We start from the raw sequence: 8,785 nt of genomic DNA, 5'->3' as shown, positions 1-8,785 counted from the left end.
CCCTAACCCGTACCCTAACCCGTACCCTAACCCTAACCTGTACCCTAACCCTAACCCATACCCTAACACTAACCCGTACCTTAACCTGTACCCTAACCCTTACCTGAAGCCTTACCCTAACCCTTCCACTAATCCTAAACCGTACGCTAACACTAACCTGTACTCTAACACGTACGCTCACCCGAAACCGCAGTCGTACCCTAAATTGTACCCTAAACCGTCCCCATCCCCTAAATCTAACCCTAACCCTAACCTGTACCGTAACCCTAACCCATACTCTAACCCATACCCTAAACCCTTATCCTTAAACCTAACTTAATTTTTTCTTTTGTATTGAAAAAATTTTTTTCTGGGATTAAAACAAATTCGCAGAGCCACAAAGTAAAACAGAAAGCAACCTGAGTGTCCCTCCAAACGCTAAGTCTGAAATACTTGATACTTGTGTTCTATGCACTGATATGTAGCCTATAAAAAGTGTGAGAGTTAAGTCTGTTTTTCTACACTGAGAAACATGATGTTCCAGATGTAAGGAAAACATGTATAAAATGAGAAAGCTACACATTATGCTGGTCGTTTCAGGGAGTGGGAAAGGATGGCAAGTGGTAAAATATTATCTTTTCCTCTAATCTTTTTAAATTTCACTTGTTACAAAGAACTTGAATTATAATTGTACTTTTAAAAAGTAACAATGGAAATTTAATAGAAAAAATATATATTGTGTGTTTAATTACATTTCATAGAATTATTATCCCTGAATCATAATTCTGTTAGTACACCCGTATAGAGATTATTTCTTAATATTTAGGTGAGAACCATTTCCTTCTGTTTTTGAAAATAATTCTGTAAATTCATTTCCAGTAATGGCACTCTTCCCCAATTCAAAGGTTTAACAAGGGAGATGCAAGCAGAATAATCATGAAAACACAAAGCAATACAACAGCAACAAAACATTCCTAACTTCCAATAACAGCTCAATTTAGAAGAGGGCTTATATCTTCAGACAAAAGCATTCTTCCTTGACTTCCTAACCAGTCAAAATCTGTGTATTCTACACAAAACTGTGATGTTATTCCCATAAAACTACCCTTTACTGCTTCTGCCTCCGTTACATTTCCCAAGCACTAGTGTTTGAATGTACAGGTTAAAAACAAAATCCTAACGTGATTCATTTATAATATGTGTGCTCTTTGTCTTATCCTAGTGCCAAAGTCTTCTCCATGGCTGGACCTCAAATAATATTCCTTTATGTGCTATCTGGAGAGGGGGAGAGGTTTAATAAATACCCTAACCCTAAAGCGTACCCTAACCCGTACCCTAGCCCTAACCCGTACACTAACCCTAATATATACCCTAACACATACCCAAACCCTAACCTGTAGCTGTACCCTAACCTGTACCCTAAACCGTACCCTAACCCTAACCCGTACCCTAAACCCTAACCTGTACCCTAACCCCAACCCCTAACCCCCAATCTTAACCCTAACCCTAAACCCTAACCCTAACCCCCTAACCCCTAACCCCTAACCCCTAAACTTAACCCTAACCCGAGCCCCGACCCCTGACCCTGACCCTGACCCTTCCCTGTAAAAACAAGTTCATCTGACTATAATTCATTCCAAGAACACAACCCTATTGAGGGAGAGAGGAAATAGCTACTCTAAGCTCTGGATGATAGACCAAAAAACAGATGTAAAGAAAGCTACATCACTGCTGTTTTCGACTCCAACAGACAGGTATAATGAAGCAAGGAATCCCCCTGGTCCTCCAGGATCTGCCTGGGGACCTAATCTGGGAAATTCATATAGATCAAGACATGGCTCTGAGCTGAATTTCTGCAAAACAAGACAATCCCGTGCAAAGAACAACCCAGTAGAGCTTTGTATCCCATCAGCTACAGGAAGAGAATGGCTGCAAGCTACTGAAAGCCAGCAGCATTTACAATTTAACTCCCATGGCCTCTGCAGTGGTACGTCTGAGTTTTCTGTTTGCTTCCCTTTTCTGACTCTCTTCTCAATATATGCACATTTCTTAATATAATGTCATAGTGGAAGCAAAACAGACCTTCAATTTTTAGACCTCAATTTATAAAACAATTAGAGGTTCTAGGAGTTTTGCTTTTAAATTCAAGTACCACATAATTTGAAAATCGTACAAGTTCTAATTATTCAGTTCCAATACACCAAACACTGGAGAGGTCCCTCTCAGCGGAAGCGCCACCGAATCCACAATGAAAGGGCAACAAGGTGCCCTCCTCCCTTCTCTTCTGCCAGGGTGACCACTATGTGTTTAAATCCACGCCCCCTAGCAAGTTTCTAAGGTGAAATTCTGACACCCTTCCCTTTCCCATCCCAGCAGCTGGCCAAGGGCCGGCGGGGCTGGAGAAGTGCAGTAACCAAGGCTGGGCCAGCTGGCCAGAGTGGGGGTTGGCGGGGGGCGGGCGGGGGCTCCCAGCACGTGAAATCACCATGCAGGATAAATCCCTTGGACTTCCCATGGGCCAAGGGCGAGTCTCTCGAGGCACCCGGCCCCTCTCAGGTTCTGCTTGCAGAGACATCGCCGGGGAGGGGCACTTGGCTGCTTAGGAAAAACGCGCACGAGTGAGCTTTACACCCGCAGATGTACTGTAAAACTGGAGTGGGTAGGCTCGGGCTCGTCCTCAAAGCCTTTACTCCAAAGGCGAGCCCTTCCTGCTGCCGCCAGGTTAGGGAGCTTCGCGACTGTACCAAACAGCTCTGGTGTAATTCGTCGTTCTCTCCTCCACCCACCCCACCGAGCCCCTGTCCCCTTACCTGCGGTCCGCTGCCCTCCGCTCCGCGCTCGGATGCCGCTGGGGTGCCAGAGACCCACGGGACGGGTCGTTCCCAGCCGCCGCGCGCTGGCTCCCTAGAACACCGCCGGCTCGCGCGGCGCCGACGGCGAAGAGCCCCGAGGACCCCCCGTGCCAGGTGCGCTCTGGCCGGGACGCCCACTTCCGGGAGAGTCGCCGCCGCGCTCAGGTGAGCCGCAGCCAATGCCGAGCAAGACCCGCCCCGGCGGCGCCGCGTCCGCGCGGCACAGCACGATCTTGGCGCTCCGGGCACCGGCGCCGCGGGCCGAGCCTCTCCTCTCCTGAGAGCCCGCTAACGATACCCCGGCGCGCGGGGCACCGCGGCGCGGAGACCGCTCCAGGCTGGACTCACCGCCACCGACGCCGCCAGGAGGAGCGCTTGGCGGAACTCGGCAAACAACCCAATGGAAATGGAAAAAGGACTTGAAAAGACCCTTCTCCGGAGAAGACATACAAATGGTCAACAAGCACATGAAGAGACGTTAATCATCATGAGTCGTGATGAAATGCAAGTTAACACCACAGCGCCATATACCCCTCCACACACCAGAAGGCCCACAATCAAGAAAGCTAAAACTAACAAGTGTTGGCAAAAATTTAGAGAAACTGATACAGAATTTCCCATAGGGAAAATGAATAAGTTCTGGAGGTGGATGCTGAGAAGATTTGTACAACAACGTGAATGTAGTTAATGCCATGGAACTGTACGCTCAAAATGATTTAAATGGCAAATGTTATGTTATGTGGGGGGGGGAGGTTAACATAATTTAGCCCCTGCTTTATACCAGACCCCAGAGTCAAAGCTTCTCATCCATTTTCTCACTTTTACTTAACCTCCTAGGATCTTCACACTCCCATTTAACAGATGAAGCTAAGCCTGAGAGGTTAAACTAAGTGACTTGCCCGAGGCTCAGTCGGCCAAGTCTACACTGTTCAATGTTACTGTATTTACTGAGCACCTACCGAGCAATACCTCCAGCACCTGCTAGAGACATTGTGGGAGGACCAGGGTGAACGGGGGCTGAAAGCAGGTTACAAAACATGGGCAGATCCTGGGGCCCTGCTCTCAGACACTGAAGTTTCTTGGAGTGGAGGGGATGGCCTGTGTCACGCTTGTGGAGCCTTTTATTCCACCCCACCGCACCCCCACAGAGGAGGGAAGCAGCTGGCCTGATACTGAATATTAGCTCAGCTGGGGAGGAGTCCTGGGGCTCTGAAGAAGGCATCTCCTGCCCCACTCCCAACATTGCCCCCTAGAGTCCAGTATGTGGGCACAAGCATCCCTGTGGCGGGGCAGGACGCACATCTCACGGCACCCCTCTCCTCCCGCCGTGCAGTAGTGACACTGTACCCATACACGTGCCAGAAGGACAACGAACTCTCCTTCTCTGAGGGCACCATTATCTGCGTCACCCGCCGCTACTCCGATGGCTGGTGTGAGGGCATCGGCTCAGAGGGGTCTGGATTCCTCCCCGGGAACTATGTGCAGGCCAGCTGCTGACAGCCTGGGATCTCTGGGATGCTGACCCAGGCACCGCCTTCAGTGAGCCTCTTGAGACCACTCCAAAGCCTGCTCCAGTCAAGACTGGACCAGTCCTACACGCCTCCTGGGCTGTGAGCTGTGTCTGTTCCTTCCCCCCATTGCAGTGGGAATGGGTCCTGGTAAAGACAGAGGAGGTACCCAGAGGCCTGCTGGAGACAGGAAAGTACTGGAAGCCAGGGAGTTTGGTGACCTTATCCACAGGGGACCCTTACGCCATGCAAGACAGGGTCTCCAGCTGCAAGTGCCAACTTTGAATACAATTCTGATGACCTCCTGATGATTGCCCTGCAGGGCTAGCGGGCCGAGGGACTGAAAGGCAGCCCACTTGTACGGCTCCCGCTAATTGAGCCTCCTCTGCCTGCCCTAAGCAGCAGAATCTCCCATGTCCTCGGTGCTCACGGAGCCTCCACACTAGACCCCTGTGCCCCTCCGCTCTCCCATGTCCTCGGTGCTCACGGAGCCTCCACACTAGACCCCTGTGTCCCTCCGCTCTCCCATCTCCTCGGTGCTCACGGAGCCTCCACACTAGACCCCTGTGCCCCTCTGCTCTCCCATCTCCTCGGTGCTCGCGGAGCCTCCACACTAGATCCCTGTGTCCCTCTGCTCTCCCATGTCCTCGGTGCTCACGAAGCCTCCACACTAGACCCCCGTGCCCCTCTGCTCTCCCATCTCCTCGGTGCTCGCGGAGCCTCCACACTAGATCCCTGTGTCCTCCGCTCTCCCATCTCCTCGGTGCTCACGGAGCCTCCACACTAGACCCCTGTGCCCCTCCGCTCTCCCATGTCCTCGGTGCTCACGGAGCCTCCACACTAGACCCCTGTGCCCCTCCGCTCTCCCATCTCCTCGGTGCTCACGGAGCCCTCCACACTAGACCCCTGTGCCCCTCCGCTCTCCCATCTCCTCGGTGCTCACGGAGCCCTCCACACTAGACCCCTGTGTCCATCCGCTCTCCCATCTCCTCGGTGCCCACGGAGCCCTCCACACTAGACCCCTGTGCCCCTCTGCGGAGGTGGGCTGCACCCTGCTCTTCTGCCTTCTGCCTGCTTTGTTGTGTATTCAGGCTTGGTTCCCCAAGCTGGGCACTCCTCCAAGAGTGGGGACCAGCTCCCTCACTTAAGTGGGGCTCTCTGAGAGCAGAGATCACCTCGCCCTCATCCCTCAGACTGCAGCGTGAGAGATCTCACTCAGCTCTGCCCCTTCACCTCCTTTAGCTCTGAAACACCAAAAGAGGGAGGTGGGCCTTGGGTTTCCACTGGCTCTGCTTTAAAGCATCATGGCTTTCTGTTCCATACGGGAGGAGGGGGACTCAGAGGGCCCAGTCAGTGGGGCGACTTTGGTTAAGTCCCTGGTTTCTTGCTGCATAGACGAGGCTGGGGTGCGAGGAGACATCTTCGGGCTCTGTGAGGTCCCTGGCTGGCCAGACCCGAGCCCCGGGATAGTGTGCTACCTCTTTCCACCAACAGGAGGTGACTGTTCCCTCTAGCTTTTTTTCCTGTGGGGATGCTGACAGGGTGGGGGCGGGGAGGGAGGCAAGGAGTGTAGTGTAGGGTCACAGTAGGTAAAGCAAGATCTAGGCCTGGGACCGTCGGCAGGGAGCGCCACCTCTCTCCGCAGGGAATCCGGTGCGGGGGAGGTCGGGGTGGGGGGAACATTTCGGGACCTGGGTCCCCTGGACAGAAGACTGGAGGACGGAGGCCATGCAGCCCAAGGCAACAGTTAACCATGACGCGGCGAGACATGTTCCTTCTCTACCCTGACAGGGAACCCCGTCCTCCCAGCTGGGAGGACAAGGTTTTTGGAAACACTGCTGCCTGCTCAGATATGCGCGCCACCCTGGCGCGGCCAGACTCTGGAATTCGCTTGCAGTGGAACTGGGGGAGGCAGCCGAGCTGGGTTAACTGCACAGATGGGGACAGCTCCCAGCTCCCTCCTCCAGTCCCCAAATGGACCACCCTGGGATTCCAGGAAATCCCGGAGGGATATACCAAAACGAAAGGGAGAGGGAGTAATAAAACTAGCTTTCTCTTTCCGGACCCCCACCGCCCACCCCTCCCTGCCCGGGTGCCCTCTGCAGGCCACGTCCTCAGCACCTGTTGCAGGTGTAGGCACACTTCGGTGGAGGTTTCCCAGGGCACCACCCTGGCGCGGAAGGAGCTGGACTCGGCCTTCTGCGCCTCCTGCATAAGGCGGTGCATGGGGTAGCGATGGCGCAGGAAGGCCGCGTCGCCGCCTGCCAGCAGCCCCATGGGGCAGAAGTCGTTGGCGCCGTCGCTCACGTAGAAAAGGCGCTCGAAGTGCACGCCGTCGTGGGCCCGCTCGCGCAGGTAGTCGCTGAGCACCTTGTGCTTGCACATGTTGGCGGGGCAGCGAGCGCAGCTGTGCGCGTGGAAGGGCCGCAGCGCCAGCAGCCCGCAAGGGTCGCGCCCCGAAGGGTTGCTGAAGATGCGCCGGAACAGGCCGTGGTGGCTGGCGGCGCGCAGCGCACTCTCCACGCCAAAGGTGTTGGCGTCTGAGATGAGAATAACCTCAAAGCAGGCGCCCTGCTTGGCCACAAACTGCAGCAGCTCGCCCATGCCGGGCGACAGGGGGATGGCCTCGTACATGGCGCGCAGGTCCCGCGGCCGCACGCCCTACTCGCCCAGGTACTGGAAGACGCGCTGCATGTACTCGTTGTAGAAGCCCTCGCGCTAGGTGGCACGCAGGCTCTCAGGCAGCCGCTGGCCCGCCGCAGCCCGCGCACGACAGACTCGTCGCTGTTTTCGTCCACGATAGTCTCGTCAAAGTCGAAGGTCAGGAGGAAGCGCGGCACGCCCGGCGCAGCCATCCCGCTGTCCTCTACCAGCTTTGTCCTGAGCGATCAAATCTTTTTGTGGTCACCAAAAAGAGTCCCTCAGAGGAAAGGGGGACAGAACCTCTGAGCTTCTCCTTCAGGGTGGGGAGCGGCGGCTGCAGAGGTCTGTCCCGGCTGAGTTTGGAGTGTAAAGAGTGGGGAGAGCGCCTAACTGAGGTATTTGGGCGCAGGATGGAGCAAGGGGTGCTTACGGGAATTGGAGGGGACGCTGTGTCTTATCCATCCCCGGATTTCTGGGCTCCGGCTCTCACGAGTCCCTCCAGTCCAGAGGGTCCGTGAATGATGTGCATCTGGGCCGTTCCCTCCACTTGCCCCCCATCCCCATGTTACGTATTTTTAACCACAATAAAAAAAAAATGAATGAAGCACTGATAATACATGTTACAACATGGATAAACATTGAAAACATTCTAAGTCAAAGAAGTCATATTGAAAAGGCCACTCGTATCACAATCATCTTGTGTGCTTTAAATCCATAGCAGTTTTGAAAATGAGGGGATGGGACTTCCCTGGTGGTCCAGTGGTTAAGACTCTGCGCTCCCAATGTAGGGGGCACAGGTTCGATCCTTGGTCGGGGAACTAAAATCCCGTGTGCAAAGCATGGCCAAAAAATAAAATAAAATAAACGTCATTGGCCTGGTTTTGGGTCATAGCATCGCCCTTGAACCCATCAGAGCACCCATAGGATGTAACATGGGATTGGCTAGATGTGGATCATATGCCCATCTACAAGGCAGGTGGAACGTAGCATCAGCCCTCTGGAAATGTTTGGACTGGAAACAGGTAAGAAGTTCCCAAATGAAAGCTGAGGTTCTGGACTTTGGCATGAGAACAGATGCTGGCAGAAAGCAGCAGATTCCACATCACTGACAGCCCACTGCACAGCTGTGGGATCTGAAGGCCAAGGAAGGAAGGGGTTGATTTAGGGTCAAGGGCTGCAGCCACCCATCCAGTGCTCTTGCTGTCCTCCCACAACAGCAAGAACCTCTTCCTCTTGCAAAAGGCACAGCGCTCATTGATGTCTCTGGTGGTGGGAGCCCAGGAGTCACACCTGCCCCCTGGCCACATTACTCACCCATCCCCCGAGAACAATATTGCTCATTTATCCAGTCTCCGCCCTCCTTTACAAAGAGCAGAGACTAAATGCTATGGTGGTTAGGAAATTCTTACTCAGTGAAGCAGTGGGAGGCTCAAGGATTATTCCGTATCATGGAATCCATAATTGGCAGCTTTCAGAGCCCACATGGGTGCACGTGGCTCTCCAAGACCATGCAGCCTCAGTGTGAAACTGTCCATTGGGTGGCCCAGTTGTTCCCGTATCTTTGACTCTTAATGAGTATGAATATCAAAAGTTTGTTACAGCTGGAAGCCCAAAGGATTGCAAGGCCATGGTCTGCTGTATGGTTGTTGTGTCAGGGACACACTCAAATGTTTAGACGGTTATTACCTCTCTTGGCAGGCTATGAGCCTGTGAGGGAGGAGGCCCTTTTCTCAACCACATGGATGTTAGTAACTGAAACATCCCAAAGGACTGTCTGTGCTGCCCAGGTAGCTAGCTGTTCAG

General features: G+C 53.5%; 1 pseudogene; it reads right to left on the bottom strand.

Moving 5' to 3' along the window:
- Positions 1-2,883: 2,883 nt before the first annotated feature.
- On the bottom strand, positions 2,884-7,891 carry LOC116742276 (annotated as a pseudogene).
- Between the last annotated feature and the right edge of the window lie 894 nt (positions 7,892-8,785).

The sequence above is a fragment of the Phocoena sinus genome, chromosome 17 (genome assembly GCF_008692025.1).
Source record: "Phocoena sinus isolate mPhoSin1 chromosome 17, mPhoSin1.pri, whole genome shotgun sequence".
NCBI lineage: Eukaryota > Metazoa > Chordata > Mammalia > Artiodactyla > Phocoenidae > Phocoena > Phocoena sinus.
Note: the sequence above shows the minus strand (reverse complement) of the source record. Positions and strands in the feature narration are given on the sequence as shown.